Source organism: Eulemur rufifrons, chromosome 18 (assembly GCF_041146395.1).
Source record: "Eulemur rufifrons isolate Redbay chromosome 18, OSU_ERuf_1, whole genome shotgun sequence".
Lineage (NCBI taxonomy): Eukaryota > Metazoa > Chordata > Mammalia > Primates > Lemuridae > Eulemur > Eulemur rufifrons.
Window position 1 is genome coordinate 22,676,870 of NC_091000.1, and position 7,598 is coordinate 22,684,467.

The 7,598-nt window shown below is 32.1% G+C and overlaps 1 pseudogene; it reads right to left on the reverse strand.

The window, feature by feature from the left end:
* Positions 1 to 1,112: 1,112 nt before the first annotated feature.
* Positions 1,113 to 2,767, reverse strand: LOC138398627 (mortality factor 4-like protein 1 pseudogene; annotated as a pseudogene).
* Between the last annotated feature and the right edge of the window lie 4,831 nt (positions 2,768 to 7,598).

Below are 7,598 nucleotides of genomic sequence, written 5' to 3' on the forward strand. Positions count from 1 at the left end.
AAGAAGCAAAACAACAAAAAGATAAACAGTGTGATGAGAGATTTTTAGAGAAAAATAAGCAAGTAAAAAGTTTTCCCCATTAGAGCGAAGAATAGATTTTTTTGTTTGTTTGTTTCTGAGGTAGATTACCATTTCTGAAGAAAAAATTGTTTAATTTAATGGAGACAATTTATAGTGCCAATTCTTGAGTTTCAGTATCAATACACAAAGAAGCCAAAAAGCAATTTAAAAAAAATATGTTATGTATCCAGTCCAGTATTTTGTAAGCTGTATCACATTCTTGTAAAGCTCTTAGTGCCAGTCTTTGCTCTAGATATTTCTTAGAAATGCCAAAGTAAAGTGATTTTTGATCAAGGTGCAGTGAATGATATATCTTCTATTTCATTGTTACCTCTATTTAAAACCAAAGGTTTTAGAACATCAATTTTAGCCAGAGAAAGGAGAATAAAGAATCTGTTAATTTCACTCTTTAAATTACTATGAATTTATATATAAATTTTGTGAATGTTTAGGACATTAAAAGACCAATATAAACATCAACTGTTAAGCCTTTCTATTTAATGTAGTTTAATTTATAAAGATATAATCAATATCACATGCATATGCAATAGAGTCAACACGTTTGTTTTGTTTCAAAGTAATAACCACTATATTTTAAGCTATTCTACATTGTATAAATAAGCAAACATAATATGTACTATTGCACTATGCTCTCTCAACATAATATGTACTATTGTACCCTGCTCTCTCCCCCCTTTGGAAGTCTCCTTAATTCTTTTTATCAAGGTTTACTTAAAATTATATAAAATATTCTCAAAATTAATTTTCAAGAGTTAATTAAGAAAAAAACAATAAATGACCAATTAGAATGTCATACGTGCAAATATAGGGCTTGTTAATATTCATCATACATTATTTAAATAAAATTTTAATAAGTCTATGCCTATGCGGAGCCAATACAATCCTTGAGTAGTATTCATGGACTCAGTTACATATCTGTCTACATATAATACAGAGAGTAGGTGGATATTTTTCCTTGTGAAAATGATTAAGAACTTGTTTTTTTTTTTTTTTTTTGAAATTTAAAGAAAAAATTTATTGAAGATCTGAAAAACAATTCCTAAAAGATCAACTTTTCCAGAAAACTAGCCACACAATGCATTGCGTCTATCATGTTAAAACGTGCATTAGACACAAATACAAAAACCATGAAACAAGCCACCATTCTTCAACAATCTGAGCAAAGATAAAATGCCTAAGGAACAACATGGATGACTTGCAAAGGACGGGCTCTTTACTTTAAGCACCATAAAAAAAAAAAGGAGCACAAATGGGTGAGTGTGTTCAGTTATAGACACTGAGTTGAACCTTTGGCACTAGGAGTCAGCGCATTTGCCATGTAGCATTAACACGTATTATAAAAGTGCGTAGTGTCAAAGGAGAGAGCCACCAGCATTCAGAAGCAGCTTTGTCGACTAGCAATAAACACTCTACAGCATGTCTCTCTGCTGTCCATCATTGAATACACTGGTAGCAACTTTGAAATGAAAAAAAAAGTAAGAAAAGAAAAAAGGAGCTATAACCCCTTTTATTTTCTCTGTTTAAAATCAAACAGAAAACAAACATCAATTCTGTTATACACTAACATCTTCAAAGTACATTGTTTGTACAGGAGAAAGACTGAGAACAAAGATGTGTTTACAGAGATCCAAACACGGCGAGCGTCTCACACGGCTTTCCGGTGGTACTCGGGAGGGGCCACTTCGTAGTCACTGGCACTGAACAAAGTCGCAGAATTCTTTGCCAGGTACTTCAGGAAATCATGGAGATAGTTCAGTAATAAAGCAAGGCTCTTCTCATCCAAAGGTGTATAGGCCAACATCGCTCCAATTCGTACAAACAATCTCAGTAGATGTGGTGCCCCATACACCTGGGACATGGGCGCATCGGGGTGATCTGCAAGGATTTCCGCATACTGTGGCCTCTCAAATTTGTAGAGCAGCTGAGTGCCCAACATCACGTTGAAGTATTCCTTTATCCCGGCCACAACTTCATTAACAGCGTACTCCTTGTTATCTGTGTTTCCACGAGATTTTTTGTAATTTGCATAATCCTCTAGAATGGAATCCACATTCTTCTTGGCAGGAAGATAAAAGAGCTGTTTTTGCCTGGTAATTAAGTCCCAGTCATCCACAAGCCAAGGTTTTAGCTCCTCAGGAATCTTTACTTTAACTTCAACTCTGTTCATGAATGTTTCTTCATTTTCAACAGTAGGATCTACCCGGGCCCTTTTCTTCCGAGGAGGCTGAGGAGTCTCGCTGGTACTGCCACCATCTCCATTTCCAGGGGCTTTCTGTTTGTTCTTTTTTGTTTTCACTTCAACATTTTTCTGCTGCAGACCGGATGTCTTCTTTCCCGGGGCAGCCCCTCTCATCTTCCCCTCTGCATACTGCTCCTGATTGGCTTTTTGAAGCTCTCGCTGTTTCTGCAGATTGGTGTCCACATACTTGAGGACTCTGCTCTCTGGAACCCATTCATCCCAATTTTTATTCCAACCACTGTAATGTATAAAGTATTTCACTTGTTTGTCCTTTATGGCAACCTTTACACACTTTGCTTCATAAAGAAGAGGCCCATGAAAGCACAGTACTGGCTCACCCTCCTGGAATTTAGGCTTCGGGTCCTGCTTCGGCGCCATTTATAAGTGATTCGCCGCCTCCTCCTTCTCCCACCACCCCCGACTACCGCTCCCTACTCTCCACCCCACCCAACTCCGCGTCAGACGCGCCGTCAGGCACCGCCGGCTCTACATCCCGGGCCCCAAGAACTTGTTTTGAAAATATACTGTCTTTTTAAAATCTAAGATGTTTTCAGCAAGTTTAACAAATTTCCAGCATAATTGATTAATACCTGACCAGGTACATTAAGTTGCTATATTTTTTAAAAGTCAATTTTTTTCCTGTGGTAAAGATTCTGGATCAGCTGTTGCAGCCATCTGTATATTTGCTTTGACACTTGAGTAATATTCATTTAAACATTTAAAAAAGAAAATAGTTATGTTAATATTAATTATTACATAAACTTTGCATTTTAAATCAAGTTTAGAAGCACTGCAAGATTTGTGACGCCATCCTATTATACAATTATTTGAATAATTGAAAAATTCGCATTTGTAATTTTTCATGTTTTAATGAGGCAATTCCTTATCTTCTTTTCCACAGTTTTCTCTGAAAACCACACTTTGTGTCTCTCTGTCTCTCTGTCTCTCTGACTCTCTGTTTCCTTCTCTCATTCTCATTGATTTTATTCTTGCTAGCAAAATTCCAGCCACTCTGGGCACCACTCCTATTTATACCTAGCATAAATAGTAATTTCTGCAGGAGTTTCACATTGTATCTACCAGATTATGTTACCATTAAAAGATGCAGTAGGTATATAAAGCAGAAATCATTGCTAATATGGAAGTCCAAATGAGAATATAAACAGATTCAACTGGCAGCAAGAATAATTTAAAAGCCATGTGCCTTCAAGGTTCCCTAGAAATTCATTGCTGTGTTAAGCAGGTAGACTATAATGCCAAGACTGGATTACACTTCACTGCACACACACAGAAATACTGTTAATTTCATATACCTATCTATAAATTATTCTAGTCTTTTCCCTGAAATAAATTGTCTTAAAATAATATGTTGAATATTAAGAGATAAGATACATCTAAATTGTTATAATTGACTACTGTTTAAATCATTTTTCAACAGTTAATGTTTACATAATTAACTAAATTACAATAAATTTTTAGCTTAAGGAATTTTACATTTAATCTTTAAAGGGGAAAAAGACTGTCTCCTTATCTTTATTCTATCTTTCTCCTATACAAAGTTTGTGGTCACAAGTTGACCTTGATTTTAATACAGTTTAAGAGAAAAAATAACTGGTTTGTTAAATTTCAGCAAAAAAATGAAAAAAAATTTGATTTTCTTGAACTGTGTATTGCGTATATTGAAACTGTGTTATTCTTATAATATGAAAATGTGCTTTTACTACATTTAAAATTGACTGGCATATAATCTGATTTTGTTTATGTCAAAGATTGGTTAAGTCTTTTATGTTTTATGTCTGAAATGTATTTTGGAACTATGTGTATCTGATCATAATTTAAAGATCTATTTTAGTCATTTACTGCAGGACTAAAAAAAAATGAAAAAATATTCCTAAGAAATTATACCATGATTGGGTCAATTTTTAGAGCATAAGCGCCATGTTAAAATACTGCAATTAAAGTAGCACTCTCCATTGTTTTTGCATGAAGCAAACATTCAAAACTCAATAGTTCCCTATAATTTTATCCATAGATTCATTTGAGTTTTCTGTTTAGAAAATAATATTGTCTGTATTTTATGATAATTGTTTCCTTCTTTCTGAAACTTTTCATTCTTTTTTTTCATCTATGTGAATTACACTCTTCACTGAAGTGATGGACAAAAGTGACGAGCATGAGAACTCTTAAAATGATGTATTACTGTACATTCTTAAAAATAATGCACTTCTTGTATTATTCTGCATAAGAGCTGGAGCCCATTCTACTAAGTGAAGTATTACAAGCCTGGAAGAACAAGCACCACATGTACTCACCATCAAATTGGTATTAACTGATCAACACTTAAGTGCACATATAGTAATAACATTCATTGGGTGTCCGGCAGATGGGAGGGCGGATGGGTATATTCACACCTAATGGGTGCAGTGTGCACAGTCTGGGGGATGGATGTGCTTGAAGCTCTGACTTAGGTGGGGCAAAGGCAATATGTAACCTGAACATTTGTACCCCCGTAATATGCTGAAATTAAAAAAATGCTTTCAATGTTCCACCATTAAATGCAGAATTTTGAAAGAGATTTTTGTAGGAAACTATTCATTTATCAAATTAGGAAGGTTATCTTTTATTTCTAGTTATTTTTGTTTCTAAAAATTTTAATCACAGAAAAATGTTGAATTTTTCCATATATTTTATTCTTCTATTGAGATGATGTTATGATTTATCTTCATCAATTTTTAATGTGATACAATATCTCAATTGATTTTTTTCACGTTAAACCAACTCAACATTTTCAAAATAAACATAATTTGTTACTGATATGCTTTTACTTTAGATTCACTAGATCCTGCTTCTTAAATTGTGTAAAACTTTTTGCATTTATTTTAATAAGTGAAGTTACCTGTAAAAATTTTACATGATGTCCTTGTAGGTTTTACTCTACAAGATGTGTTAATCTAATAAAAATAGTTGGGGAATATTTTCCATTTTATACATTCTGGGTTGAAAAAATAGAAAATGAGATTACTTGTTTTTTGAATACATACTTGTTTGTAAAAATAATATCTGGCCTTAGTTCCTTCTTGCAAGATTTAATCAATATTCTTAAAGTAATAAAGTAAATCTGATTTTTAACTTATTTTTAGTCAGATTTTCAAGTGAATGTTTATTTAGAATCTCATTTATTTGACTGATCTTTTTAAAGTAATTGGTGTAATTTTTAAATGAAACATTATGTATGCAAACAAAGGCAACTACATTACCTATATTACATTCTCTTTTTTATTCCTAGCATTGTATATAATTTGTCTCTTTTTTTCCTGAAAATCAGTGCTTTGCCAGTTTCATAAGTTCTTTCGAAGGATCACCCTCTAAGTCATATATTCTATTGTAGATTTTTATTATTTATTTACTTATTTTTTTAGAGACAGGATCTTACTGTATCACCCAGGCTAGAGTACAGTGGCTATTCACAGGCATGATCATAGCACACACTACAGCCCCAAATTTCTGGCTCAACCAATTCCATCAGCCTCCTAAGTGGCTGGGACGACAGGCACATGGCACTGTGCCCAGCTCAGTATTTTTAATTTCTTTATGTTTTCTTATATTTAAATTTCATTTGTACTCCAGTCAGTATTTATTCTCTTTCTCCTCTTAGGTATTTAGCTCATATTTTCTAGGTTCTTTCTTTGCACTAATAAACATTTACATTATAACATTTCATATAAAGTATGTTTTAGTTACATTTATTAATTTTATTATTTAATGTTATTATAATTTTTCTGTTTACATATTTTATGATTCCCATTAAAATTTGTCTTTTACAAATGTCATTATAAAAGTAATTCTTAATTTATTAATATATGGAATTTTTAGTTATCTTGCTTCTTTATTTAATTGTATTATGATAAAAAAGAAAGTTGTGTTTTATAGCATCAATCTTTTGAAATGTTTTAACACAATTTTTTACTTTTTTTGTACTCTAAAGAATGCATATTTTTCAGTTGTTAGTTTTCATATGGTAAATTTGTCTGTCAAATGCAGCTTGTCAAAATCATCTGTATGCTAATTATTTTTGTCTTCTTTAATTATGGATATGTCTATTTCTTCTTTAAATATGCCAGTATTTTCGGTCTATAGGTATGGATGGATAGATACATACATAGATGGATGGATGGATAAATTGTTAAATAAATGATATGTAGTAATCACATTTTTGTCACTCCAAGTATTTAAAAAAAATACATACTTTCTTGATGAATTTTATGTTTTACCCTGTGCAATGATCCTTATTGCCATACTCTGTCTCAAGTAATATAGCTATTCCAATTTTGTTTTGCTTAGTATTACTCAATTCTTTTTTCATTTTACTTTTTACTTTTATGTTTGTTATGTTTTAAATGTTTCTTTTGAGCAGCTATATGCAGATATTTCTAAAAGGGTCCATTTTGATAAATTTATGTTTCTTTACTCAATCACTTTGTCTATTTCCATGTATGATAATTATTGATTTATATATGTTTATTTTTAATATTATATGCTGTCCTTAAAGTTTTCTCAGGCATGAAGAGAGAATTTTCACAACTTGGAAATAAGCTTGTAAACAGCGAAGAGCCTGTTTTATTCCAAAGAAGAACCTAAAATTTGACTTTACGTGAGAAGTGTTGGGAAATATCCCTACCACCATCACCTGGCTGATTATACTTTTAAAAACATAAAGTTAAAACTAAAAGTAAGCCATTTACGCTTCATTCCAAAAAAAAAAAAAAAGATTCTCAACTTTTCTATACTTTTTACTCTTTTTCTGCCTTTGTGATTATTTGTTCTAATTCCATTTTCCCTTCCATTCAGTTGAAATTATTCGTTACATTTATCTTTAGGTTTTTTTCTAAAACTTTTATTATTCCTTCATCTATGTCAATTGATATTGTTAGCCTCACAAATACTATTTAGAATATTTTATATTTGATCCACTTCGTCCCAATTTTTTTCAAGTCATCACCCATTATTGTAGTTTCACATTTTTAATTTTCACAAGAAATATTCTATGTTGGCTTATTCAGGCAATGGCTATTTCAATTACTGATATGCATAGTGTGTTCCTTGCTTTTTGTTCTGCATTGCTTCATAGATATCCTTCTCGGATCCTTTTCACTCTGACAGAAGTATATCCTATGGAATTTCATATGATAAGGGTTTATTTCTGGCAGTCTCATACTTTATGTTCTAACAAGCCTTTTTTTCACTTTATAAAAGTTATTTTCATCGGGATTCATAATTG